We start from the raw sequence: 27698 nt of genomic DNA on the forward strand, positions 1-27698 counted from the left end.
CCACTCACCTCAGCCTCCCAAAGGCGCGGAATTACAGGCTGAGCCACCGAGCCCAGCTAAGAAATCTTTAATAAGTAATACAAAGGAGCAAAAGTTATAAAAGGCCAGCATACCTGAGATTATCATTGAAATACGTTGCAATTAGCTTGCTACACAGCATATATGATATTAACCACTGTGTTAGCCCAGGTGTCATGAGAAGTAGATGCTGTGACGAGATTAAACATGTAAGCTATTTATTAGAGATATCTCCTGTCAATAAATATTGGGAGGGACCCAGGACAGGAGAGGAGGACTGTCAGACCATGATGTAGGTGTGACCATTTGTAAAGAGGAAATAAGAATTGAAAGCATCTAGGCCTGAAGTGCAGTTCTTAGAAAAAGGAGACAAGCCGGGCTCAGTGGCTCAGCCTGTGATCCCACGCTTTGGAAGGCTGAGGTGAGTGGATTGCCTGAGCCCGAGGGTTCGAGACCCACCTGGGTAACTTGGCGAGACCTCATCTCTACAATAAATCAAAAAATCAGCCGGGCGTGGTAGCGCATGCCTGTAATTCCAGCTCCTTGGAAGGCCGAGGCGGAAGGATCGCCGGAGCCCAGCAGGTCGAGGCTGCGGTGGCCGGGAGCGGCCACTGCACTCCAGTCTGGGCGACAGAGTGAGACTCCAACTCAAAAAAAAAAAAAAAAAGAAAAAGAAAAAGGAGACAAGAATGTTGGCAAGTTCTTACGACGAAGTTTCTTCAGAAAGGAACACTGTGTACCCCAGGAAAGACCTTGCCTTGGTATCCCTGCTATATTCAGATACATGCTGGAAGCAGATACAGGAACCATGAACTTGATACAAACATGGTTTTAAATGTTTGAGAAGAACAGCTGGAGTCCAGGAGCTAGAGATCTGAAGACAGCATCGTCAATGTCACCACAAGTGTACAATGCACCCTCAGAGAGAATGATTTTCATCTAGATCATGTTTTGGGAATTGTGATGATTTAGAAATATCTGGAGAAATTTCTATAATGTCAGTTTTTTGTTTTACCCCTAGAAAATAAATTTTGAATTGAATGAACTGAAATACACATTTTTCATAGCACAGCGCTTCTGAGCAATTAATTCATCAAGGTTCTTCTGAAACAGAAGAGTCAGCTTACTGCAACTGTTTCAAAGTGAGTGTGCTATTTGACTTTCCACCAGAGAAGTTCCAAAGTTTCTGTTCCTACACATCTTCATCTATACTTGGTAATGCCAGACTTTTAAATTTTAGAAAAGCTAATAGTTGGGAAGTTGTAACTCATAAATCATGCTTTTGATGTCATATCTAAGAACTCTTTCCCTTACCCAAAGTTGCAAAAATCTTTCCCCTATGTTGTTATTTAATTTTATTGTTCTACTTTCATATTTCTATCTCCGATCCATTTTGACTTAATTTTTGTATATAGCATGAATATGCAATTCATTGCTTTTTAAAATATAGATGTCCAATTGTACCACTATCATTTGTTGAAAGGATTATACTTTTTCTGCTGAATTGCCTTTGAAAATTTATCAAAAAGCAACTTCCTATGTATGTTGACTATCCTGTATCATTGATCTCTTTGCCTTAGTGCTGATATCACACTGTCTTAATTTTTTGAAGTTATAATGTTATAGAGTCTTGAAGTCAAATAATGTTAACCTTCAAATTTGTTCTTCTTCAAATTTGTTTTGATAATTATAGAGGCTTATTTAACTTCAATATAAATTTTAGAATCTACTTTAATGTCTACAAATGATACATAATCTGATTTCAACTAACTTTATGTTATGTCTCTAGATAACTTATTAGTTAATTGGTATCTGTCTCATCATTTATTTGGGCCATCTTTAGTTTATTTCAATATTATAACTTTCAGCATATAGGTTTTATATAGTTTCATCAAAGTTATCCTGAGATATTTCATATTTCATGCTATTAAAATAGTAATTTAAAATTTTATTTCTCTATGTTTTTTGTGGGTGTTATTCATTTTTGTGTATTGACACAATTTAAACTTGCGAAATGACTTATTAGATCTAGTTTTTTTTGTAGATTCTTACTTGGATAGATTTTCTACTTAAAATATCATCATGTCTTATTTCAATAATGACAGTTGGAAAGTCTTCCTTTCCAATCAGTCTTCCAATCCAATCAAAGTCTTCCTTTTCAATCCAATGACTTTTATTTTTCTGTCTAATCATATTACATCAGTGAGATATCATGAAGTATGATGCTATCTATAGGTATTTTTTTTTATAGATACCATTTATCAGACTGAGAAAGCTTAATTCTGTTTCTGATTTGCTGAAATTTTACCAGGAGGGGCTTTATAAGTGCTTTATTTGTATCTATTGAGGTAACAGTATGATTTTTCTTCTTAGCTTACTATCATGATGGCATTCCTGGGATAAAACACACTTGATCATGACAAATTCATTTTATATATTGTTGGGTTCTATGTTAAATAACCTTCAATAATAGGGGAAAATCTTATGTATTTACACAGTTGTTTACTATTGCTAGCATTCTCCATTCACATAATGATCTATAGTTCTTTTTATTTGAGTTGGAGTCACACTCTGTCACCCAGACTGGAATGCAGTGGCCACTTTTGGCCACCACAGCCTTGACCTGCTGGGCTCCGGCCATCCTTCCACCTCAGCCTTCCAAGTAGCCAGAACTACAGGCACGCACTAAACGCCCCAGCTAATTTTTGATTTATTGTAGAGATGAGGTCTCGCCAAGTTGCCCAGGCGAGTCTCAAACCCGCGGGCTCAGGCAATCCACTCACCTCGGCCTCCCAAAGTGTGGGATTACAGGCTGAGCCACCGAGCTCAGCCATGATCTATATTTCTGTCTAGTATTTTTTTTTTCTGTCTTGTAGTACACATCAGATGGTAATGGATTATTTCTGGTATTGTATGTCTGAAAGTTTTTATTTAGATTTTGTTTTTGAAAGATATTTTTACTAAGGATAAATTCTAGATTGACAAATTTTTTTCTTCCTGAATTTAAAAGATGTTGTGTAATCATTTACTTGCATTTTTTTCTGACAAGAAATATGCTGTCATGTTTTTCTTAATTCCTCTGAATTTAGTGTACTGTTTTCTCCCTCTGGCTGCTATTAAGATGTTATCTTTATTTCTGGTTTTGAGCAGTTTAATTATGATGTGCCTTGGTATGAATTTCTTCACGTTTCTTATCCTTTGGGTCTTGTGAATTTCTTATATCTATAGAGTTGTAGTTTTATTACATTAGGAAAATATTTAGCAGCTATTTTTTTCAAGTATTTTCTCTCCCCTTATTTAAGCATTGTAATTTCACATTTATTAGGATTTTGAAGTTGTCCCACAGACATCTAATGCTACTGTTATTTTTTGTAAAAAAGTGTTTATCTCTCCATGTTAATTTTGTATAGTTTGTTTGCTTTGTGTTAAAATATATGTCTCTTCTTTTGCAAAATTCATTCTACCATTAATCTCATCTAGTGTATTATCTCAACCATTGAAGTTTTAATCTGTAGAATTATTTTTTTGTTTCTCAAGTCACTGTTTAACTCTGAATATGTGAAATACAGTCAAGTATTTTAAATACAGTCGAGTTATCAAACTCTTGTATTTTAATTTGTATTTGTATTTGACTGTATTTCAAATACAGTCGAGTTATCAAATTCTTGTCTTTTAATTTTTAATATCTCGGCCAATTATGGGTCTGTTTCCCTTGATTTATGTTTTTCCTCAATATATGTCATGTGTTACTGCTTCTTTACCTGATGATTTTTGACTGAATGTCTGGCATTGTGAGTGTTATCTTGCTATATACCTGTTTTTGTATGCTGCAATTACAAAATTGTCTATAATTTTTTTGAACTTTGGCCCTTACCATAAGTTTTGTAGCTGTTACACTAATTGAGGGTTTGAATGGCTAGGGGTGATAAAAACTAGTGGTTAGGAAATACCAAAAGTTTCTTGATACTACTTACATCTACTGTTTTAGTTTATTTACATAACTATAACAGAATGCCATAGAATGTGTGATTTATAAAGTACAGAAATGTTTTTCTCACAATCCTGGAGGCTGAGAAGTCCAAGATGCAGGTAGGCAGGTTTGATTGTCTGGTAAGGGCTGCATCTTCTGAAGAGGAAAAAATACCTTGTCTGTACGTGGTGGAAGGCAGAAGTACAACTCACACTAGATGCTATGTTGAAGCCTCTTTTAAAGAAAAGTCCTGACCAGGCATGGTGGCTCAAGCCTATAATCCCAGCACTTTGGGAGGCCGAGGTGGTGGACTGCGTGAGCTCATGGGTTCAAGAACAGCCTGGGCAGCTTGGTGAGACCTCATCTCTACACTAAATCAGAAAATTAGCCACATGTGGTAGCATGCACCTATAGTTCTGGCTACTTGGAAGGCTGAGGCAGAAGGATCTCTTGAGTGCAGCAGGTTGCTGCTTGAGTGGCCGTGAGCATGCCTTTGCTCTCCAGCCTGGGCCATGGAGTGAGACTCCAACTCAAAAAATAAAAAAAAAATAATAAAATAATGTCACTAACATTAAAAAAAAAAAAAAAAGGTCAGGCTCGGAGCCTCAACCTGCAATCCCAGCACTTTGGGAGGCTGAGGTGAGTGGATTGCCTGAGCCCACGGGTTTGAGAACAGCACGGGCAACTTGGCGAGATCTCATCTCTAAAATAAATAAAAAATTAGAAGCGTGGTAGTGTGTGCTGTAGTTCTGGCTACTTGGAAGGCTGAGGTGGAAGGATCGCAAGAGCCCAGCATGTGGAAACCGGCGTGGCCGGGAGTGTGCCACTGTACACTAGCCTGGGCGATGAAGTGAGACTCCAACTAAAAAAAAAAAAATAGTCCTTTATCTTATTAATGAGGACACAACCTCATGAATACATTCACAACATCTGTATTTTGGAGAGGACATAGTTGAAACATAGCATCTACCTTTAAAGATTCCAGGTGAATTACACCTAAGATAATAATTTCTCTCCTGCCAAAATATAAACACATATTATTAATACACAACTTAGAATGCTGTAAGCAACAAATAACTACAATCAGCTAAATATTTTCTTAGAATGACTAAGTTCCAGATTCAATGATCTGATACCATCACTCATAATGGCAGTAATCCATATAATTAATATGTCCCTGTAGCAATCTCATCGCCCCTGGGCAAAGTAATGCAATTAAATTTTGCTATTTAGATATTGAGAGAAATATAGAAAGATACAAGGAGAAAAGTATCAAGTACTTGGAATACCTAAGTCATAAGCCTATAACTTTTCCAATGTTTTAGTGTTTTTTTTTTTCTTATTTTTTGGTGTTTATCAATATTATCAGTGGGAGACTCCTACTTGGGTACTCTTCAAGGCATTTAGACATTTTCCTGATGCTTCTACTTATAATGTATTGAATTATAGAGATTAGACTACTTCATGGTCAAGCCTCTTTTCAAATATTGGACCTCTTCCTGATGCAAAAGTAGATCTGCTTTCCAATGGTTATTGAAGTGAATTTACTTTGAAACTCAAGGGAGAAAAACCAATAAAATTTAGGCTTGGCATGGTGAAGATTCAGGGAAGTATAGAAGTATACCTTCTCTTTTGCTTTTCATATTTGCACCTATACATGGGACAGTGAATATTTACTATCGCACTATAAAAAGAATAATTACTGTCCAGTAGGGTAATAATCTATGGTTGTATTTACATGACCTCAGTCTAGTGAAGCACATAAATTCAGGGGTCAGGAAGAAATTTTACATAAGCATGTTATAAATAGAGACTGGCGGGGGAGGCTGCAGGTGTGTTGCATGATGTTGAAGTTCAAATCCTGCTGTAGACAACACAGTAGAATGGATTCTTTTTTTTTTGAGTTGGAGTCTCACTCTGTAGCCCAGACTGGAGTGCAGTAGCCGCTCCTGGCCACCGCAGCCTCGACCTGCTGGGCTCCAGCGATCCTTCCGCCTCAGCCTTTCAAGTAGCTGGAATTACAGGCATGTGCTACCACGCCCGGCCAATTTTTTTTATTGTAGAGATGAGGTCTCGCCAAATTGCCCAGGCGAGTCTCAAACCCGTGGGCTCAGGCTATCCACTCACCTCAGCCTCCCAAGGCGTGAGATTACAGGCTGAGCCACTGAGCCCGGCAGAGAGGATTCTTGACTAATTTCTATCCTATGGACATCTAGTTTAATTGCTTCTAAGGAATGTCCCATAGAACACTATATTTGCTGTCTTTCTTTGTTGGAGAAAAGTCAGTATAAAGTGTGGTTGCTTTAAAGCAAATACAATCAGATTTTAGTTATAAGACAGAAATTTTAGTTGTTGGCACATTTGGAAGTGTTAGATAGGGACAACAAATTTATTTATGAGAGTCCCTATAATTTTAAATTCCTCAGGTTAATGACCTCAGACTCATTATTTTGAAGAGATAGATCTGCAAATAATACTTTAGTGATTCTTCTTACATGCAGAAATATATGTCCTGGAATAAATCTTTTTGTTATGTTTAATAAGATCACATCATTGGAAGAATTGACAATTCAGTCATAGCATAAAAATATATCAATATGACCCTGGAAAAAATCAATTATTTAAACAAAGTACAGAAGAATATATTATGATTCTCTAAAAGACCTCAAACGTGTGGAATAATGTTTCACAAAGACTTCATCACTCTAAGTAAAAAAGCCATAGTAAGTTATAAAGATCTTTGCATTTTGAGGGAGGACAAGAAATTTTCCATGCCTTTCCTAAGGCACCATCTTACTTACATGTTAAAATGCTAAGTCATTATTTATGATATTCTTTTTAGACACAATATTTACTCTTTACATTTTATTTAGAGTGAAACTTAAAGTATTTGATTATATTTGATTTTATTTTTGTTGAAGGATGTCTGTTCTGCTGCTATTTTTATTTTTATTTTTTTACTCCCAGATGGATCATATTTAAAGACCAGTAAAGCGACATATTAACTTTCTGTAAAGAACAGTTTGTCAAATTTTTTTTATTGACTCTGTTATAAAATATAATGAACTGATATTCCCAAACAGCCCTCCATTGCTTCATAAAATAATACTACCATAAAGTATGAATAGTAAAAAGGTAGAGCTCTGGCTGCCACCTAACATGTCATGAGCTTTAAGAATGTTTTGGCGAATCCACCTGCCCTGAAATGAATCTTTGCTTTCTTTGAGCCAGGGCATAGCATTCTGCCTGACACAGAGTGAGATCACAGTTCAAGCTATATAATTGGACTCTTAATGCATTTCCATTTTATTTTATTTTGTTTTATCTCATATTATTATTTATTTATTTTGATCTTACTTTGTTGCCCAGGCTGGAGTGCAGTGGCACACTCACTGCTCACCACAGCCTCGACCCTCTGGGCTCAGACGATCATCCTGTCTCAGCTTCTTGAGTAGTTAGGACCAGAGGCACACACCACCATGCCTGGCTATTTTTTTTATCTTTTAATTTTTTTGTAGAGATGAGGTCTCTCCATGTTTCCTAGGCTGTTCTCAAACTCCTAAACTCAAGCAATGCTCCTGCCTTGAAGAAGATACAAATAAAACACTTGACAAATTATAAACCCCCTACTTTATAATTAGCAGCTATGTTTTTCAAATATTTTCTCTCCTCTTATTTGAGCATTGTAATTCCTCTTTTATTAGGATTTTTGAAGTTGTTCCACAGATTTCTAATGCTACTGTTATTTTTTTAAAATGTGTTTAGGCAGGACTCAGTGGCTCAGCCTGTAATCCCAGCACTATGGGAGGCCGAGGTGAGTGAATTGCCTGAGCCTGCAGGTTCAAGACCCACCCGGGCAACTTGGCAAGACCTCGTCTCTACAATAAATCAAAAATTAACCGGGCATGGTAGCGTGTGCTTGTGCTTCTGGCTACTTGGAAGGCTGAGGTGGAAGGATCGCCGCAGCCCAGCAGGGTGAGGCTTCGGTGACCGGGAGCGTCCACTACACTCCAGTCTGGGCGACAGAGTGAGACCCCAACTCAAAAAAAAAAAAAAAGGTGTTTATTTCTCCGTGTTAATTTTGTATAGTTTCTGTTTGCTTTGTGTTAAAATATATGCTAAATATGTGTTAAAATATATTCAGAGGAATAAAGAAAAACATGACCACATATTGCAGGAGTGAACCACTGATACCTGGCCACTTTTTATTTTCTATATATAACTCATGTTGAGAAGGTCTGTGGTAAAGTAGAAGTCATGCAGTATAAAAGTAACATATCCTTGCACTGGATATTTTTTCCAAATATCATGAACTACTATTCATATGTGATTCCTTGCCCACTAAAGGATAAAACTTCAAGAAGAGTGAGAGAGTGAATGGACATCTGAATACAATACAATCAACTTTTTATAATTTAAATAATCGTACAATTTTGATATCTGTCTATGGAGATTTATTATTTGGGAAGTGGGAAGAGAAATATGATGAGAACAGGAAGAGGGGAAGATGAAAGAGGAAAACAGTAGAGTGCTTTGTACCTGGGATCTGCTAATGGGGTAGAGAAAACAGAATTCTGACCAGGATGGCTGAGCAGTGCGAGAAGGTGCTGGGAACAAGTGTACTGAAGACAAGTAGAAGAAGCTCAGTCAAAAGAGGAGTCCAAATTATAGACAGGAGAAAGGTAAATGTCCATGCTAAGAAGATAACCAAGCATTAGAATCAAGAAATGAAATAAAGTGATCATGAGATTTGAACCTGGGGGGAAATGTGAGATCAAGGTAGGATGTAGAATAAAAAGCAGGTTGGAAGAAGAGTTTCATGCTAAACAAATGTGTTGGAAGTTTACATCTTATTGCTGTCTTGAAACTAGTCACTTTGCATCTCTTGCCAGTTGACTCTGTGGTTCAGTCACATTGACCTTCTCTTTGATTTCAGAAAGACCTCAGGAAGATTATTAAACTGCAATTTTAATAGAATGTGATAAACATTCTATTGTAAGAGTGTGATAAACACTATAAGAACGGCAATCATTACTACAGGAATTTGTTGGAACATGACGCGGATTCTGTGTTTGTGTTTGTTGGAGAGAATGAAAGGATTGTTTAGAAAAAGCTATGTTCATGCAGAGCTCTCAAGCTATTCTTGAATACCATCTGCTATGGAAATTCTTCAGCACTCTCCATCATGAAATTATGTGACTTTCAAGCAAAATATACAAAAATTGATGAAGAATAATTGATGTAGTTGTCCCTTGAATGCAAGCATGAATCATGGTTTTGAAACACAACCATTTTCTTCTTTGTTGATATCTTGTTTCATTTCCTGAAATTTCTGTGTAATTGCCCCCGAAAGGAGTAAGGGCAATAGAGTTGAAGATGATACAACACAGAGGTTTGCCACAAGAAATAGTTTGCCCTCTAGTGGTAGAGGGTTGATTGAGCTCAGACACAGAACAGGGCAGAACACTGCAGGGGTCAGATGTGAGTTTTTCTCCTGCCTGCTTTGTGTTGAACACCCTCAAAGAAGAGGAGAGGGGAACGGTTTGAGAAGACTCAAGAAGCTCCGAGTTGGTGCTCTGTTCCCCTGTTGTGTTGAGACTGGAAGTTTCCTGGAGAAGTCCCACATTTGGCATGGCACAGTGGCCAACAGTGTGTGCATTGCAGAAGAGGGTCCAGATAGATAGTCCAGATAGCACTGCAGGTTGCCTATAGCCTGGCTGTATCATACAAAAGTAGAGCAGGTGGGGGAGTGGAAGGGAAGGTGGTGACAATATGCCATGCAAATCTGTGAGTCTGAATAAGCCACGGTTTAGGAAAAGGTAGACGCACTCATGACCAGCAGCTATTCTGGCCACAGACTAGATATTTTAGTGTGGATGACATCTGTGAGCAGCTCTGCCTGGATTCACAAAAAGGACAATTGAGCAGAGTGCCTGTCCAGAGCCCATGCTTCAAGCCAAGACTGGACATGCCGTCCTCTGCCTCCATTAAGAACAGCTAAGTCCTCAGGGGTATCTTGGGAATTTAGAAGGGCCAGGTGCACATTTTCAGGTGGGAAAAGACCTTAATATGAAGTCTAAATTTTAAGTGTACAGCATTTACCACAAAAAGTTTATTTTAAAGTAGACAAGAGAGAATTACTACTAAATGACACTTTTCCCTTGGGAAAAATATATATGTATATAAAATTATGTATTAAACTAAGTATTAATATAAATATAGTAATATATATTAATATTTGATATATACTTATTTTTTCCTGGGGGTAAATATATATGTTTATATATATTTAAATATATTTGCTTCAGTGTATAAGGAGTTAAATAATACACAAGGAAAGATTCAAGGTTGATAATAAATAAATTCTTGTTTAATAGCTTTACTAAAGAAGTAGCAAAAAAGTATTTCTCACTTTTATCTTTTATCTCAGATTGGCTTCAAAAGTAAGTTGGTTTGCCACAAATTTGATCTGCATGTCATTTTTTTTCTTATCCCTTTTAAATTTTTTTTCTCTACCTCCTCTGCCCAATTTTGGACGGTACTGGGCTACTTGAGTGTGTATTTTCTTTCTTTTATTAATTCTGGAGCAGTCCAAGATATTATATTCTCAAAGATAGCTGCTTGCCCATCAAGCTTTCTCTCCTACAGGAACTATTCATTAGTCACATACTAGACTTTAATTTGTTTTTCAAGTGTCTGAAATTTCCCAGCTATTTGACTCTATTTCATTCTGGAATTATTATTATTATTATTTTGAGTTGGAGTATTACTCTCTCACCCAGGCTGGAATGCAGTGATACAATCCTGGCTCACTGCAACCTTGATCTCATGGGCTAACAGGTTTGTCCTGCCTCAGTCTCCCAGATAGCCAATTTGACTAATTAAAAAAAATTTTTTTTTTGTAGAGACAAGGTCTTGCTATGTTGCCCAGGATGGAGCCAAACTTCTGAGCTCAAGTGATTCTCCTGCCTTGGCCTCCCAAAGTATTGGAATTACAGGTGTGAGCCACCATGCTCGGCCTGATTTTTTTTTTGTTTTAAGTAACTCTAACATATAGTTTATGACTTTTCTTTCTAGGCTGGCCTAAACTTATTCATGAATTTTTACTTTTAATGATAATATTTTTGATTCTGTAAATGTTTATTTAGTCCCTTTTAAAAGTGTATTTTTATTAATTGTTCATACTTCTTTTTTGACACTTTTTCAGTCTTATATTTTGCAGGCATATTGAATGTGTGTGTGTGTATGTTTCTGTAAAATAAATCTCAATCTCTATTTTTTTGTATCTCTGATTCTAATGTTATTTTTGCTGGCTTTTTCTTATAGTACCTTGTTCCATTGTGAGTTGGTAATTTATCTGCAACTTATATTTCTTAGAAGTCTAACTGTGAAAATTATTTCGAGTGAATTCCTTCAAAGAGGATCTGAATATATTTCTTACAATTTCTTGTGGGGCATGATCAATGTTCCTTCAATATTGGTCATAGAACAACATTTCTTACCTCTAAGAGGGTTCTCTTCTTTCATTCAAAGTTGTACAAGTTTAGGCTGCAGTTATGTGAGAACTGCTCTCACAGAAGGCACTATTTTCTACATCTAGCACTGAGATTCAAGATAAGGCCTCAGTATGAAAGAAGAGGATGACAAAATAGTTTATTTCCTCTCTACCTTTATGAAAATATGTCATCTGTGAAACAAACCCAGTGCTCATCCCAGTTCAATAAGTGGCTATAAATAAAGGCCTCTTCAGTTTTCTGAGAATTTATTTGGACTCATTTTCATGTTTCCTTTAGCATATAAAGACTTCTTCTTCTTTTTTTTTTTTTTTTTTTTTTTTTTGCCAACTCGCCATGCAATCAGAAAGATGCTTTTTATAGTGCATTGGATATTATTAGATATTATCAGTTGAGACATAATTCAGTGTATGAAGTATGTCATATCACTAACAAGAGAAGTGTAGGCTTTTTAAGTTTTAACCCCACAAAAGAAAAATATTTACACAACATGACCGTTAATTAAATTGCCCACAAAAAGTATAATTTGCTGTTAGGGAATGAATTGCATTCAAAGAGATATGTTTGAATTCAAATCCCCAGTATTTCAGAATGTGGTCTTATATAATGATAGGGTCTTTAGGATGATAGGGTGATTGAGTTAAAGTGCACTCATTAGGGCAGACCCTAGTCCAATATGACTAACGTTCTTATAAAAAAGGGAAATCTTAGACACAGAAAGACACACACACACACACAGGTAGAACATCATACAAAATTACAGCTACACTGTCTTAAGCCTAGGAAATTAACACGCTAACATTTATCATTTAGTATGCACCAGATACTATTTTCTGTGCTTTACCTCTATTAACTCATTTAACATTCAACACTGCGGTGGTGACTAATGTCACACCTACCTTACAAATTAATTAATTGATATACAGAGAGGATTTAGTAACTTGTCAAGGTACTTGCCATTAAGTACAAAATTGGGATTCAAAACCAGGTAGACTACAGTGTGCATATCCTTTATAGACATATTTTAACACTTATTTTTTATGCATGGCTTCTAAAATGTGTAGACTTATCTGCTTCCTGATGTGCCTTTGATATAACCCAGCCAATGCTAACAGCCAGGAAATAGAGCAAAAGCACTTTCTAATATTCCCTGAGCTTCCATTCACATTGGTCTCTGTCTGTTCTTATTTTTAGTCCTATAGCTTTAATTTTCTGCTTTTAATGATCTTTATTAATACATTTATCTAATTTAGTCAATCATAGTCTTTGCTTTTGCTTTATGTGTCACTTGGACTCTACATATAAACAGCTACAAGAAGGAGATAACCCTATTCTTCAGCAGGATTCAAAACTACTCAGCCATCTGTCCATCACTTGCTGCACAAAGAGGGATTTGTCAGCGTATTTAAAAGTGGCAAAAGCATTAGAATCAGAGAAATCAATGCTTGAATAATGCCCCCAGCCACTTGGAGGTTTGTAACCATTTTCAAGTCATTTAAACCTTCAGCCTCAATTTCCTTACCTGTGATATGGGGACAACAATGCCACCCCCTTTTTTAAAAAGCAGGATATATTGAGAGGACAGAAAATCTCCCACAGTGGGAGGGGACCTGAAGGAGTTGTCCAATGCCAACCTTTTTGTAAGACTCTTATTTGGAGAATCTTATGTTGCTTCATAAAACACTCAATAAATAGAAACAAGACAGCAATAATGATGCATGTTGCAGCTGTTGGAGTTGACGTCAGCTGTATTCAATGGTTGGTTGGAAATTGAATTGCCTGGAGACAAATAATGGCTTAAACAGACCCCCCCACCCCCGCAACTGGGAAGCACTTTTCCAAGGTAATCTTTGTTGATGACAGGTCTTAAAACCTTGCAATTCATTCGGTGAAAGTCTATGTACATGTGCTGTGCTCCTCATAGTATTTGCGGTAACTCTGTGTTCTTTTCCACAACTTGCTCTCCATGTCAGTCTGAGGAAAGACTTGCTTCATGGTTGGATGTGTGATGATAATATATTATGTGTGACGTTTAGCTGTAGCATTTACACTAGAAAAAAAGAATATTATGGATCCTCTAAAACTTAGCTGTTTTAATCAAATGAACAAGTCACTTTTAATACCATAAGAAGCCAGGGACACTACAAAGACATTACAAAATTAATGACCTGGACTCAATACTTTTATTCAGGGTATAATCAAATAGGTAAAGACATTTCATAGTATCTGTTAGGGAAAACCTGATGAAAATATAAGAGGGTTTTGTAGTTAGCAAAACAAAATTGACCCTTCAAAATTTTGATTTGCTAATTCATTAAAGATGACCAAGATCTAAATGGAGGAATAATTATGCAGAAAATAGCCCATGATATGTTTAAATGGAGGGGCATGGTCAAAAGAATAAAAAAACCAAGGTCCAGATTGGCAAAAAATATTTGCCAAATAGTTATCTGATAAAGGACTTGTATCCTAAACAAAGAACTCTTAAAACTCAACAATAAGAAAATAAATTAATAAATGGATAATAATCTGAACAAACACTTCACTAAAGAAGATGTAGAGATGGCAAATTAATATATATGAAAAAGCTCAATACCATTTTTCCTAAAGGAATTATAAATTAAAACAACAAACTAATATTAGTTCACACCAATAGAATAACTAAAATTATTATTTTTTTAACTGACGATAACAGTTGCTGACTGGGTTATGGCGAACTAGAAATTCTAATTTATTACTGTTGGGAATGCAATATGGTGCAGCCACTTTGGGAGACAGTGGTGGTTCCTTACAAATCTAAGCATAATCTTACCATACAATTTAGCAATTGTGGTTATAGGTATTTACCTAACTCATTTGAAAAATTATGTCCACATGAACACCTGTGCATGGATACTTACTGTATCTTTATTCATAAACACTGAAAACTGAATGCAGACAAGATATTTTTCAATAAGTGAATTGATAAATAAATAGTGGTTCGTTTATACAATGAAATATTATTTAGTGATAAACATAAATAAGCTATCAAGTCATGAAAAAGATATGAATAAATGTTAAATGCATGTGTCAAGTGAAAGAAGCCAGTCTGAAAAAGCTGCCTACTAGATTACTCTAATGGTATGATATTCTGAAAAAAGACAACCTACAAAAAGGAGTAAAAAGGTCGATGATTGGCTGGACTCAGTGGCTCAGCCTATAATCCCAGCACTTTGGGAGGCTGAGGCAAGTGTATTGCCTGAGCCCGCGGGACCAGCCTAGGCAACTTGGTGAGACCTCATCTCTACAAAAAAAAAAAATTAGCCGGGTGTGATAGTGCTCCCCTGTAGTTTAGGTTACTTGGAAGGCTAAGGCAGAAGGATTGCCAGAGCCCAGCAGGTCAACGCTGTGGTGACCATGAGTGTGCCACTGCACTCCAACCTGGGTGACAGAGTGATATTCCAACTCAGAAAAAAAAAAAAAAAAAAAAAGATGCCAATGGTTTGGATTAGAGACTGGGGGTGGGGGAGTAGTTTGAAAAGTACAGTTGAATAGGTGAAGTTGAATAGATAAACAGTGGTCCTTCTTTACAGATAATTATTTTACAATAATTTTACCATGGTAAAATTTTTCTCTATGATGCTGTAATAGTGACTACAACACAAAAGCATTTGTTGAGATTCACAGAACTTTATGACACTGAAAGGAAATCTTAATATATGTGACTTTTAATAAACCATTTAGGAAGTTGGATGATCCCAGGATAGAATGATAGAATGTGACAACAGAATCTTAATGTATTAAACATACATGTAATAACCTTACTGAATGTAGTGGGAGAATAAGGTGCTGGCCTAAGTAACTTTGGAAATGAATGTACTAAAGACAAAACATACTATTGTGCATAAACACTGTACTTTAGTTGATAAAGTTGTTTTCTACAGGGTTATTTGTAATAATTCTGAAATTACTAGACATTCATAGTAGAGTAGAAAATTTAAGTTAATGCATGACAGATGGTGAGATCCAGGATTCCAATTATGGAGTTGGTGGTTACAGACAAGCAAGAGCAATAGACTATATTAATCCACCTAGAAAAAAATTAGTTAGCAAATAAATAAGTTACAGTCAGATTTATCAGTATTAACATACATTTGGCACAAGATATAGACACACATAGCTAAATATAGAAATATTTATTGATATATGGGTATACATCTTTTAGGGCCTAAAAGTAATGGCACCCCTGTAGCAATGAGCACACCTAGTGCTCAGACTTTGGTTTCTAATGCCATTGTCTAATAAAAGCAACCAGAAGTTTTTGGAGAAATGGCAGATTGTAGACTAGGAAAGGAACTATACATGATGAACCTGAAGCCATATGTAATGCTGGAAAATAGGAAAGTTAAAACCAAACAAAAACAAAGACAAAAAAACCTCACAAAAGATATGTCAAAGAATTCTAGGAGCCAACTAAAAGTGGTCAAGCTGGAACAATCTGAGTTCCACTGGCAAACCCCGAGCACTTTTAGCAAGAAAATAAAGTAGTACTGGTTTACAACCTAAATAATAAAATAAATAATGATTGCTTCCTATGGACATGAATGAATGAGTAAATAAATAAACAAATAAGTAGATGACAATAGACAAGACTCCCTTGCAGAGAGTCCTAAATAATTTATGGAGCTATTCACCTTTATGAAAGTAGAATTTACCTCCCTATTCCTGAAATGTGGGCTGTGCATAGTGATTTTCTTTCAAAGAGTATACTATAAAAAAGATGAGGGAAAGACTTACTTTATCACATTAAAATTTAATGCACACTGCCTCAAGACAGGTGATGAACGGAAGGTCATACTGATGGTATGCACCATTGATATAATGAGAATGGACTTTATTTCTGTGGTGTCCCTCTCAAAATTATATCTCACCAGTCTAATCATGAGACATTGGACAAATTCCAATTAAGAGATATTCTGCAAATTACTGGAACAGTACTCAGAATTGTCGAGGTCATTCACCAAAAACAAGAAAATTCTTAGAAACTGTCACAACAAAAAGGAGCCAAAGAAGACATGATTATCAAGCAATAGTAATGTGGTATCCTGGTGGGATTGTGGAATAGAGAAAGGATATTAAGAAAAAACTGGGGAAATCCAAGTAAAATATGGACAATTTATTTAATGATAATGTATAACTTTCAGTTATTGAATTGTGACAAGGATGTCACATAATATAAGATGTTACTAGTAGGGGAAACTGGTTGTTCAGTATAAAGGAAATCTCTTTATAAAAGAAACATGAACTATTTTTTCACCTTTTATATATCTAAAATTTTATTGTAATAAAAACTTCATTAAAATTATAATTATACCTTTTGTCTATTGAACATTTCTGGTTCTCTACATTCACAATCATGTACAAGCAAATAATAATAATTTTATCCTTTAGCAATCTCAATACTTTTTATTCTTTCTCTTCTCTTACTAGTAACGACTTCCAGTAAAATGTTAAATGAAAGTAGAGCATCCCAATTTTGGCGGAAATGGCTTCAACAGTTTACCATTAAATATGCTATTTATTTTTGATATTTTAAAGGTTCACTTTCAATTTTTTCATATCCTCTATAAGTATGTCGATTTAAAACTGAGAGTTGAAAAAGTTTTGGGGGTAGAGACTACGAATCATAGCTATCATTTTTGACTCTATACTGTATAAAAACGCCATGCTGGCCCCTTTATCTCGATTGTTCTAAAAAATCCATGCAATCACAAAATAAGTAATTTTGTAGATCTTTAACCACAAAAGTAGATCTCAGAGAATTTATGCAATGTTTCTAATGCCATTCATCTAACAGAGATAAGATTCTATCCAAAGTAGCATGTGCTTGAAGCGAGTAATTTAAGGAAAATTTTAAAATGCAGAGGCATTTATTTTTCCAAGCATGAGTTCAAGAGTTTGAAAGTGAAGTCTAAGAAGGGAAGAGGGACAGAGTATGGAAGATGGAGGAGGAGCCAAGGAGGGGTTCACAGTCCAGTTTAAGGGGTTATATTTTGACTACAATTTGTAAAGGTAGCATAGCACAGGTCAGAGTTAAGAACTAGAGTGTAGCTGAATAGACTCAGGATAGGAAATGACACTACGGTTTTAAGCATAACCTCTATATATTGCCCTCAGATACACAGAAACTGTAGCAGTATTAAAGAAATAGCCACCTAGTAATGATAATTTATTTCAACAGTTATCTCCACCACCAAATAGCTGTGAAATGTTACACAAACAGCTTAATGGTGCTGAATCTGTTACAGTACCGGATGTATATACAAGAAAGAACAGAATTAGAAACCTAAATGCTTATCAGCTGATCAGTGAATAATAAATGTGGTATATATACACCATAGAATCATACTACACAGCCATAAAAAATAATGAAATCATGTCCTTTGCAGCAACATGAATGGCGCTGGCGATCATCATCCTCAGTAAACTGACTCAGAAACAGAAAACCAAACACTTCTATTCTCACTCATATGCGAGAGCTAAACGGTCACAAAGAAGGAAATAATAAACATTGGGGGAAACCATAAGGGGGGAGGTTGGAGGGAGTTAGAGTTCAGAAATTACCTATGGGTATGATGTTCAAAATCTGGGAAATGGGCCCTTTGAGACCCAATCCCCCACCACTATACTATATGTCCATGTAACGAATATGCATGCATATCCCCTGAATCTAAAATAAAAAAGTAGAAACCTCACAGTGTTATTGAGAGGCATAAATAAAACAATTTGCACAAAGTACTTAGCAAAGGCAAATACATCCTCTTCTCCCAAAACTGCCCCAAAGGAGTGAGTGAAGGAGGAAATTAACGACTTTGGTACCTGGTGTGGATAGAGGTCCTCTGAGGAAGGGAAGTCTGCATGCTTTTGGAACAATATTGTTCAATCATGGCTGCACACTGAATCACCTGGGGAACTTCTGAAAATATTCATGCTGGAATGCAAGCCCCAAAGGTTAGGGATAATTGGTCTGAAGTATGAACTGAGCTATTGCAAAACAACTTTTTCCTTCATCTCTTGCTATGTGTCTGTTCCAGCTCCAATTCATATTTTGGATCTCATCCCTGCATTCCCACTCAGTCATACAATGTCAGTGGAACTGACTCCACCCCAATTTTAGGGGTGACAGGTGATTCAGATTTGTCCAGAGTCTTATATTTCTCTTTTATTGGTGGATATTCAACATTGTCAGAGCCAATGAGACACTATGAACCCTACTGAGGCTTTTGAAAGACAGATAACTACTCTGACCTGTTGGAAATCCAGAAATGTTAAGCTTTGTAGCCATAGCACTCATCTTTCTGTCCTGGGAGAGAAACTAAGAGGTGGAGAGAAACTTGGTTCAGAGCACCTTTGGTCAGCTATGTCTGAAGCTATTCTAATCCCCACACTTTTAAATGGATTGAATTAATATTTTTTTCCTCTTGCTTAAGCTAGTTTGTGTTCATTTTCCCCCCTGCTTTTCAAAAAGAGAGACTTAACTGATGCACGCCTTTCTTCCCCATACCAAAATTCCCATGCTTCTTACCTACAAGTGAGTCTGGCCGTGATTCCTGATAATAAGCTGTGCAAATAATTTGGCAAGTTATTTCTTTAAAGAGCTTTCAAGAAATAAAGGGCTACTCTGAGTAAAGTATGGAGTTAACCAACTAATTAAAATCTAAGCCGTGTTCTCTCCAGGCTGCTGTGGGTAATGAGGCCACCCCGTTATGCCTCAGAGCTCTCACTGGCTGAGCCATACTAGAAGAACTAGGTTTTGAAATGTGAACAAGGATCTGTCGTGAAACATATTTCACATGAGAAAGGTACCTTAAACACGAGTCAGCTGTCTGGATGGTTCTGAAACATTTAGTTTCCATTTGATCTTTAGCCACAAGTTGTCAAAAATTAGCTTGGCTAATGCTACTCAGCCCATTCTCTCAAGGGTAAGGATTCACACCATGAATTTTTCTCAGCTCTGATAACTATCTCTCCCACCTTATTTATTACTCAGGCACTATCTGTTCGCTGAGGGCAGAGTGGAGTAGAAACACTTTGCATAAAGAGACTCAGTGATGAGTGTGCATCTGTTTCCCCAAAGCTGCATTTTGTCACATCAGCCCAGAATAGGGACAGCAAACTAAGGAGCATCTCAACCTTGCATTGTAAAATATAAGGGAAAGAAGCCATGAAGTGATCAGAAAGCAGAAGAATGCACTTCAGTTTTCTCTGTAAATCCGCAGGAAATGGAACAGCAACTTTGTCCTCCTCTAACTTCCCAGGCAAATAGTCCTTTTTCATTTTATGAAGGTAATTGTAGATTTTGTTGGAAAACTTAACCACTAGAGGGTCCCTTTGTTCAAAGTCACACATATAATGTGGAAAGATTTGTATGCACACAGAAACAGAAAGGGGTGGAGGGTGGGATGGGGGAGAGACTCTACATCATTGAAAGCATGAATACAAATGAAAAATCAGAAATTAGAGGAATTGAGGAGCTGCTTTAGTTCATTAATATTTACTTATATTTTGCCACAGTGTGTTGTCCACAAACCTTAAAAGAAATTGTTACTCTTTGAAAGAGAAGAAAATGATTTTGTTACGAAATGCACTGTAAGTATATATTGATAATCATTGATTCGTACTGGCTAGACTGTTTAACATCAGTACAAAATAATGTTTAAAGGAGGTTGGTCACATCCTCCCTTCCCCTTCTCCAATGGAAACCCTAAGAGCTAAGTTGAAAAAAAGGGGGAGACTGCTTTTGTCTTGAGCTGTCAGGCTTAGATATAATTAATTCAGAAAATATAGGAGTTTCTACCATGGGATGAGTTTTACCCAAATAACATCCTTTCCAAATGTTTGGGTGTTTATGTGTGCAGCCTGAGGTGTTCTATCTGATGTGTTTTTGAAGTGGTAATGGATGGATATAAAATAGGTTCAGATGTTGTATATAATACAGCAAATGCAGACCTTACACATTTCCATAAACACCAGGGGTCCAGATTGTTGTTAGTAAAACTGTATCCCAAGACTGAAGCCTTTCTTAGCACTGTGAGTCTGAAGCATTTAAGGTTCATTTTTAGCTTTGCTGACAGTGGGAGTATATTCCAGGCCAGCTGGGGTAGTGAGTCAGATTGTAATAATTATCCTTGTGTGGACAAACTGATTAAGTTGGTAGATTTCATGGCTCCTGTTTTTTTTACTTTTGTTTATATTGCCTTTTTTCTATTAATGATGTTCTGTCTTCTTTGTCATATATTTACATTTACATACATTTGTCATATATTTACATTTAATCAATCTTTTCAGACCTTCAGAATCTTACATCTTGAAAGTCTTTATTCTTCCAAGATGACCTGTTCTTCTGAAATAGAAGATGCTTTAATCTATTGCTTTTATTTAACCCTTGGTCATGTATAGAGCAGCTAAAATTGATTATATTTATTTTTTATTATAATCACTATAAACTACTATTAGCTATTATTTATAAAGATGTTTTCTGTGACTAACCACAATAGCAAAACCATGGAACCAACATAATTGTCCATCAACAGTGGATTGGATAAAAATAAAATGTGGTACATATATACCAAGGAATACACATAGCCATAAAAAGAACAAAAACATGTCCTTTGCAGCAACATGGACACAGTGAGAGATCATCATTCTAAGCAAATTATCACAGAAACAGAAAACTGAACACCACATGTTCTCCCTAATAAGTGGAAGCAAAATACTGAATACACATGAGCACAAAGATGGGAACAACAGATACTGGGAACTCCGAAATGCGGAAGGGGGAAGGCAGTAAGTGTTGAAAAACTACCCACTGGGTACCATATCCACCACCTGGATGACAGGCTCAATTGAAGTCCAAACCTTACCGTAAAAAACCAGCACATGTACCGAATGAATCTAGAAAAAAATCCCTTGTCTATCTAAAATTCATATTAAAAAAATATATTTACTATTCATAAAAAATGGGGAGAACTGGGATGTGAAACCATATCTGCTTGACTTTCATGCATTCAACCATTCGTTCATTCAGACGTCCTCAAGTGCCTACACATGGCAGACGTTGTACTCTTCAGAGAATTCCACATTGGCTAGGATTGGTCCCTTCATATGATTCCATTAAATAACCCTCACATTGAATTATGCATGCTTGCTTCTCAGCCCCTCTCTTCATAGAAAAGGATGGATCCTGGAGGGAGAGGCTTTTGTCTGGTTCATCTTTACATCTCCTGCATCTAATTTAGCACAGTTGATGCTGTAGGCAATTATCTTTTCTTCTATTCTTTCCTCTATTCATTTGTCAATCAGGTCAATCATTTACTTATATTTTAAACTTATACTGATGCTCTATGTTGTCCCATGTTTTCTAATGGCAAGGAATAAAAAAAGGAATCAGGCATAATCTTAGTCCCACAGAAGTCATTGACCATTGGTGGGTCAATTCAAACGAATTAGTACGTCACAAAGTGTTGAATGCAATGATAAAAATGCCCAGACTGGACTTCTTGGAGGTTGGGAGGTTCAAATTCCTTCAATTTTATGAGACTCAAATTGTAATAACAATGAAAAAATGTAAAATCAGGAGTTACAACAAACAATGACTTATTTTAAATGCTTTCCCATTAAATGCATAAAATATAGTGAAATATAATTTCATTGTTTTTAAATATTAAGAGGATTTCTAAAATATTCATGAGATTCTGTGGATTTGGTATAGTTTGATATGGGGATACAAATTTATGTTGAATAAATATATTATTTCAGCCTTATCAGTATATCTCTTGTGGCTATAAACATTTAAATTTATATTTGAGTCCCTTCATAAGTGTGAGATCTTAGTCCTCTGTTCCAGGACATACAACCTTCCACCCTCTCTTTATATGACTGTAGCAGACATTATGTTCTGCTTCAAGGAGTGCTTGATGCTAATTAGCTCATAAGCAATTTGCAAATAGGGGAATGATGTCAGTATCACTTACAGGTTGAAAAACCAGTTGTTTTATGTGGACTTTTCCCCAGATCATTAATATTTCAAAATGATTAGGTTTAAAAGAAAGCCTATTCAGGGAGGGGGAGATTAAAACTTGGCAGAAATGCCAACCCTTAGTGGAAGTAGTAACTGATTTAGTGGCTTCAAGGACCACTGCACTACCTACTAGATTGAGGAGACTAGAAAAGCAGAAGAGAAAGTTGGAAAGATTATCCCCAACTTAAAAAAAATTTTTGTGGAAATCTATATCCTGGATTCGATTTTCTAATATGATCAAGTTGATCACTAGAAGAGATAAGCTTTCTCAGTGGCTACCACCTCAAAGCAGGAAGCATGAGTGTAATGTTTTAGGCTACAAAGAATGTAGTCTGGCTGTGAAGTTGGGTGCAAATGCTGGTGGAAACATAGGTGTTCAAACTGGGTGTTGTTTCTGTAAGTGCTCCCATTACAAAGTCTCATCAGTTTTGAAAGTTTGTACCCAGCGCTATTTCCTTCATAACTCCTGTTATTTTTAGTACATGATTCTGAACAGTGAGAGACAATTTAGAAGCACATATATGATGTTATAGTGAAGTACAAAAAGGTGTGCTATATAACATACAGTAATGTTTAAATATTCTATTATCTGGAGATCTTGAGTTCCATGCAGAGAAGGATCATATCTATTTTACTCCACATCATAGCCAAGTGAGTTTAAAAGAGTCTGACATATAATAAAAGCTTACATTAGTTTGCTAGGGCTGCCACAACAAAGTATCACACAAAGAATAGCTTTAACACCAGAATTTTTTTTCTCACAATTCTAGAAGCTAGAAGTCTGAGATCAAGGTATCGATGGGGCAGATTTCTTCTAAAGTCTCTCTCTTTCGCTTGTAGATGGCCCCTTCCCTCTATATCTTCATGTAGTCTTCCCTCTGTCTGTATCCTAATCTCCTCTTCTTATAATGACACCAGTCATATCGGATTAGAACCTACTCTAATGACCTTATTTTAATTTATTTACCTCTTTGAACACCCTGTCTCCAAATATGGTCACATTTTAAGATATGGGATGTTAAGACTTCAACATATGAATTTTGCAGGGATACAACTCATCCCCTAACAGTGTTCAATTAATATTTATCAATAAATGAATATATTTGGTGAGTGTCAATGGATAAGCAAAATTTAACCAGGAACAGGAAAGGAGTAAGAAAAGGCACTCAAGGCAGAAAACATAGCAAATACAGCATTAACAAAGGTTCCAGGCAGAAAACTGTAGTAAAGACATAGAAGTATCAGTTCTTTATAGCTGGAGGGTTGTGTTATTCAGGCAATGTTGAAAAATAAAGATGAAGAATAAGATGAGAGTCTTATCTTCATAAACCTGGTATTGCTTTTTGAAGAGATAGAGTTGAACATGGTAGCCATAGGCAGTGAAAGGTTTCACGTTGAGGAGACAGTCAGGTCTGGACTTGGGTATTGAGCCTACTTGTAACAGAATTGTACATTACGCATCAGGATCCTTGTATGCCTGGACATGGAAGAGGTATGAGGCAAGAAGACAGATTAGCCAGCAGAATATACACAAGGAAATCTGGGTAATTGCTGTGCCAGAATTGCTCTGGGCATGGGGCCACGTGGGAGTGAGTGGTTTGGGAAAATAATATCTCCCTCTCGCAAAGCTCTTGGGGTTAATGAGAATGAATGCTCTCCACAAGAGAGGGCTTATAGAACTGCAACCCACAATAGGTGTGCCATGGGAGAGCTGGGCTCAGGGGAAGGAAAGGAGGTCTGAGACAGCTGAGAGGGTGGGATCTTGACTTGACTCATTCACTCTAATGGCTTTATTTATTCACTCTGGGTCATTTTCTGATTCTTGATTTAAGACTAATTTGAATAGCAATCGGCCTAGATTATAGAGATGAGAGGAATAGGATACGAGATGTCAAATATTTTAAGGTGTTAGTGAAATACTTGACTCCTAAACTTATTGTCCTTACTTATTTTGGTAAAATAGTCTATTTTACTAAAAATTGATATATGTATACTTATCTCTTACACTTTAAAGATTTAAAATGGTAAAATAAAGTGAATGGTAGAGAAAATATTGTTAACTCTTCAGTGTGTGGGACTGTAAACGTAGTGAATCTTGCCCATCTGGGTTAATGACAAATTGCCAAAAGGATATTTTAGGATCATTCATCAGAGCCTCTGGTGGTAGAGATGATTGTCAATCATGATTGTACTAAAGGCAAGCAAAGCAAAGCTTTGAATATAATTATACAATGAAGAGAATGTCCCTAACCTCTTATTAAATGTCATTTTGCTTTCAGAATGTGGTCACGTTCTTTATATAATTCAAAATGTCTTGGGTGGGAGATCTACTATATTAAAACTATCCCCCGTGTTCCAAATGGGTTGCAATATTATTGCAGCAAGACATTCAGTCAGAATGAAAGAAAGTCTGATTTGTGCTGCACGTGAATCAGTGTGAATCTGACAAATGAATTATGGACTAGATCCCCATCTGTGAAGGAGATAGATGCATCAAACGCTTTTCCTATGGAACTGAGTTCAAGAATCCTAACAAAGAAAGTATGCAAAGAGTTAAACCCACGCTACCGGAATCTTTCTGATAAATTGATTTTATCCATGTCAATGCTGCCTAGCTAGGTTATTTCTTTATCTTCTGTTTTTTTCTTTTAAGAAGTCATGTGTCAAAAAAAGAACTCCTGTCAGATCAAATTTCTTTATTTCATAAAAAATAATGCCATTAGGAGGCAGGTGCAGCAATGGTTTATTCTATTTTGTATCTTTCAGTATTTCAATCTTGGTTCTCAGGGAAACCTTCTGAGCTTTGGGCTCACCACTGGGCCACGCAGAACACATGCACTGGGAGTAACAAGGCTGAAATTAGTAATTTTTAAGGGCATCTTTCCAAATTGGACTTGAAATGAGCTTTATTAGCTGGTATGATGGCTGGCTGAGTATGGCAAATCAAAAAAATATGACAAAAGCCTAGGTAGCTGGTCTTGTTGTTCACCTTTATTAATGATCAAAAAGGAGCAAACGGCACATTAAATTTGGATGATATTAATTCTGAAAGCCAAAGTCAGAGCAGGGAAAAATTTTTTTTAAGGTCTATAAAACTTAGATGAAAAATATTGAAGTAAGAGAAAGGAGACTCCTGGATCTGAGTGTAGCACTCAGAGGCACTATTTAATGAAAATGTTATATTGTTCATCAGAATGACTTAATAATATCTCATATTTATGATGGGAAGAAAAATTAATGGAATTTTCAATATGACCCAAGGGTGAAAAGATAAAGATACATTAGTATAATATGTTTAATACATAGATTGAAGAATGTGGGTGTTTACACAAAACGAAGACACCATCTGCATTTATTCCACAGTTCAATCACTACAAATAAAAGTCAGAGGACGCGTCATATGTATCAAACAACATCTGTCATCCTATGCCTACATTTTCTGCTTACTTCCAATAGCACTAGAGTTATATTCCTGTCCTCCTATGACTTCTATGCCAAGGACACAGCAGGTATTATCCTATCTACTAGGAATGCAGTCATGAATGAAAAAGGCAAAATCCTACCCTTATTGAACTTGTAGTCTAGTGGAGGAAGACATCAATAAATGACTGAGAATTCTTGATTGTAATAACATACCAAATAAATTAAAGTTAAAAAATACCTAAAAACCTAAAGAACACTAAAAATGTTTAACAAAAAAATAAAATAAGCATATACTTAGAATGTGTTGAAATTACTACATCAATTGAGTTTGTGTTAAGTTTCATAGATATAAACATTAAAATAATAAATTTACCAAAATTAGTCATTTGTGTATCAGTTTGCTCCAGACTTAGTGGTATAAAAGGTAGCAATTACTTAATATTATTATTATACTGCACCTTTTGGAAAATTGATTGGGCTCAGTTGGGAAATGGTTGCTCAGAGTCTCTTCATTGGTTTAGTCAAACTGTGCCTGGAACAGGAATCATCTCTATGGCTTTTGTGCTAGATCTGTCCAGGTCTCAGGAGATGAGAAAATAAGACAGCACACTTTTCCCAAAATGGCACAACTGATTGATCATTGTAAAGCAGGTAAAATGTGATATTGATACTGCTTCTTAATTCTGTATGAGAAAAGAAAAGTCAGAATAATAATTTGCTGCTGGATCTAGATTTTTTTATCTACCAATCAGGGAGAACCTTGAAAGTAGAACCTTTTTTTTTTTTTAATTTTTAATTTTAAAGATGTGGGGTAAAATTCAAGGTTAGGTATACACATGTTTATTATGCAGGTACCCTTGTTATTGAGGTGTGCCCCCCTCTCCTGGAAGTTTCCCACTACTGCCAATCCCCCCTCCACCACCCCAGTAGTTTCCCACTACTGCCAATTCTTTTCTTATAGTAGTATGCTAATTGTTCAAGGTCCGCTTATGAGTGAGAAAATGTGATATTCAGTTCTTTGTTTCTGTGATAGATCACTCAGTATTATAGACTCTAAGTCCATCCAAGTTGCTGTGGAGTTCATAATCTTGTCCTTCTTTGTGGCTGCGTAATATTCCATCATGTATATGTATCACATTTTTTTTCCAGTCCCCTTTTGATGTGCAGTACAGTTGGTTGCATGTTTTTGCTATTGTGAACAATGCTGCAATAAGCATGCGTATGCAGGGATCATTTTCATAGAGTGATTTGAGTTCCTCGGGGTATATTCCCAGTAGGGGGATTGCAGAGTCATATGGAAGGTTGATTTTTAGATTTTTTAGGAATCGCCAAACTGTTTTCCAAAGAGGTTGTACTAGTTTATACTCCATCCAACAGTATAGAAGTCTTCCCTTTGTGCTGCATTCTCTCTAGCATCTGTTGTTTTTTGAGTTATTGATGATGACCATCCTGACTGGAGTTAGTTTGTATCTCAGTGTGGTTTTAATTTGCATTTCTTTGATGAATAGTGAGGCTAAGCATTTTTTCATGTATCTGTTGGCTGCTAGTATGTCTTCTGTTGAGAAATGTTTATTCATATCTTTTGCTCACTCTGTAATGGGGCTATTTGTCTTTTTCTTTTTAGCACATTTGAGCTCATTGTAGATCCTAGATATTAGGCCTTTGTCAGATATACAGTTGGCAAATACTTTTTTCCTGTTTGTGGGTTGTCTCC

The sequence above is a fragment of the Carlito syrichta genome, unplaced genomic scaffold (genome assembly GCF_000164805.1).
Source record: "Carlito syrichta isolate Samal-C Ts95f unplaced genomic scaffold, Tarsius_syrichta-2.0.1 Scaffold314361, whole genome shotgun sequence".
Classification (NCBI taxonomy): domain Eukaryota; kingdom Metazoa; phylum Chordata; class Mammalia; order Primates; family Tarsiidae; genus Carlito; species Carlito syrichta.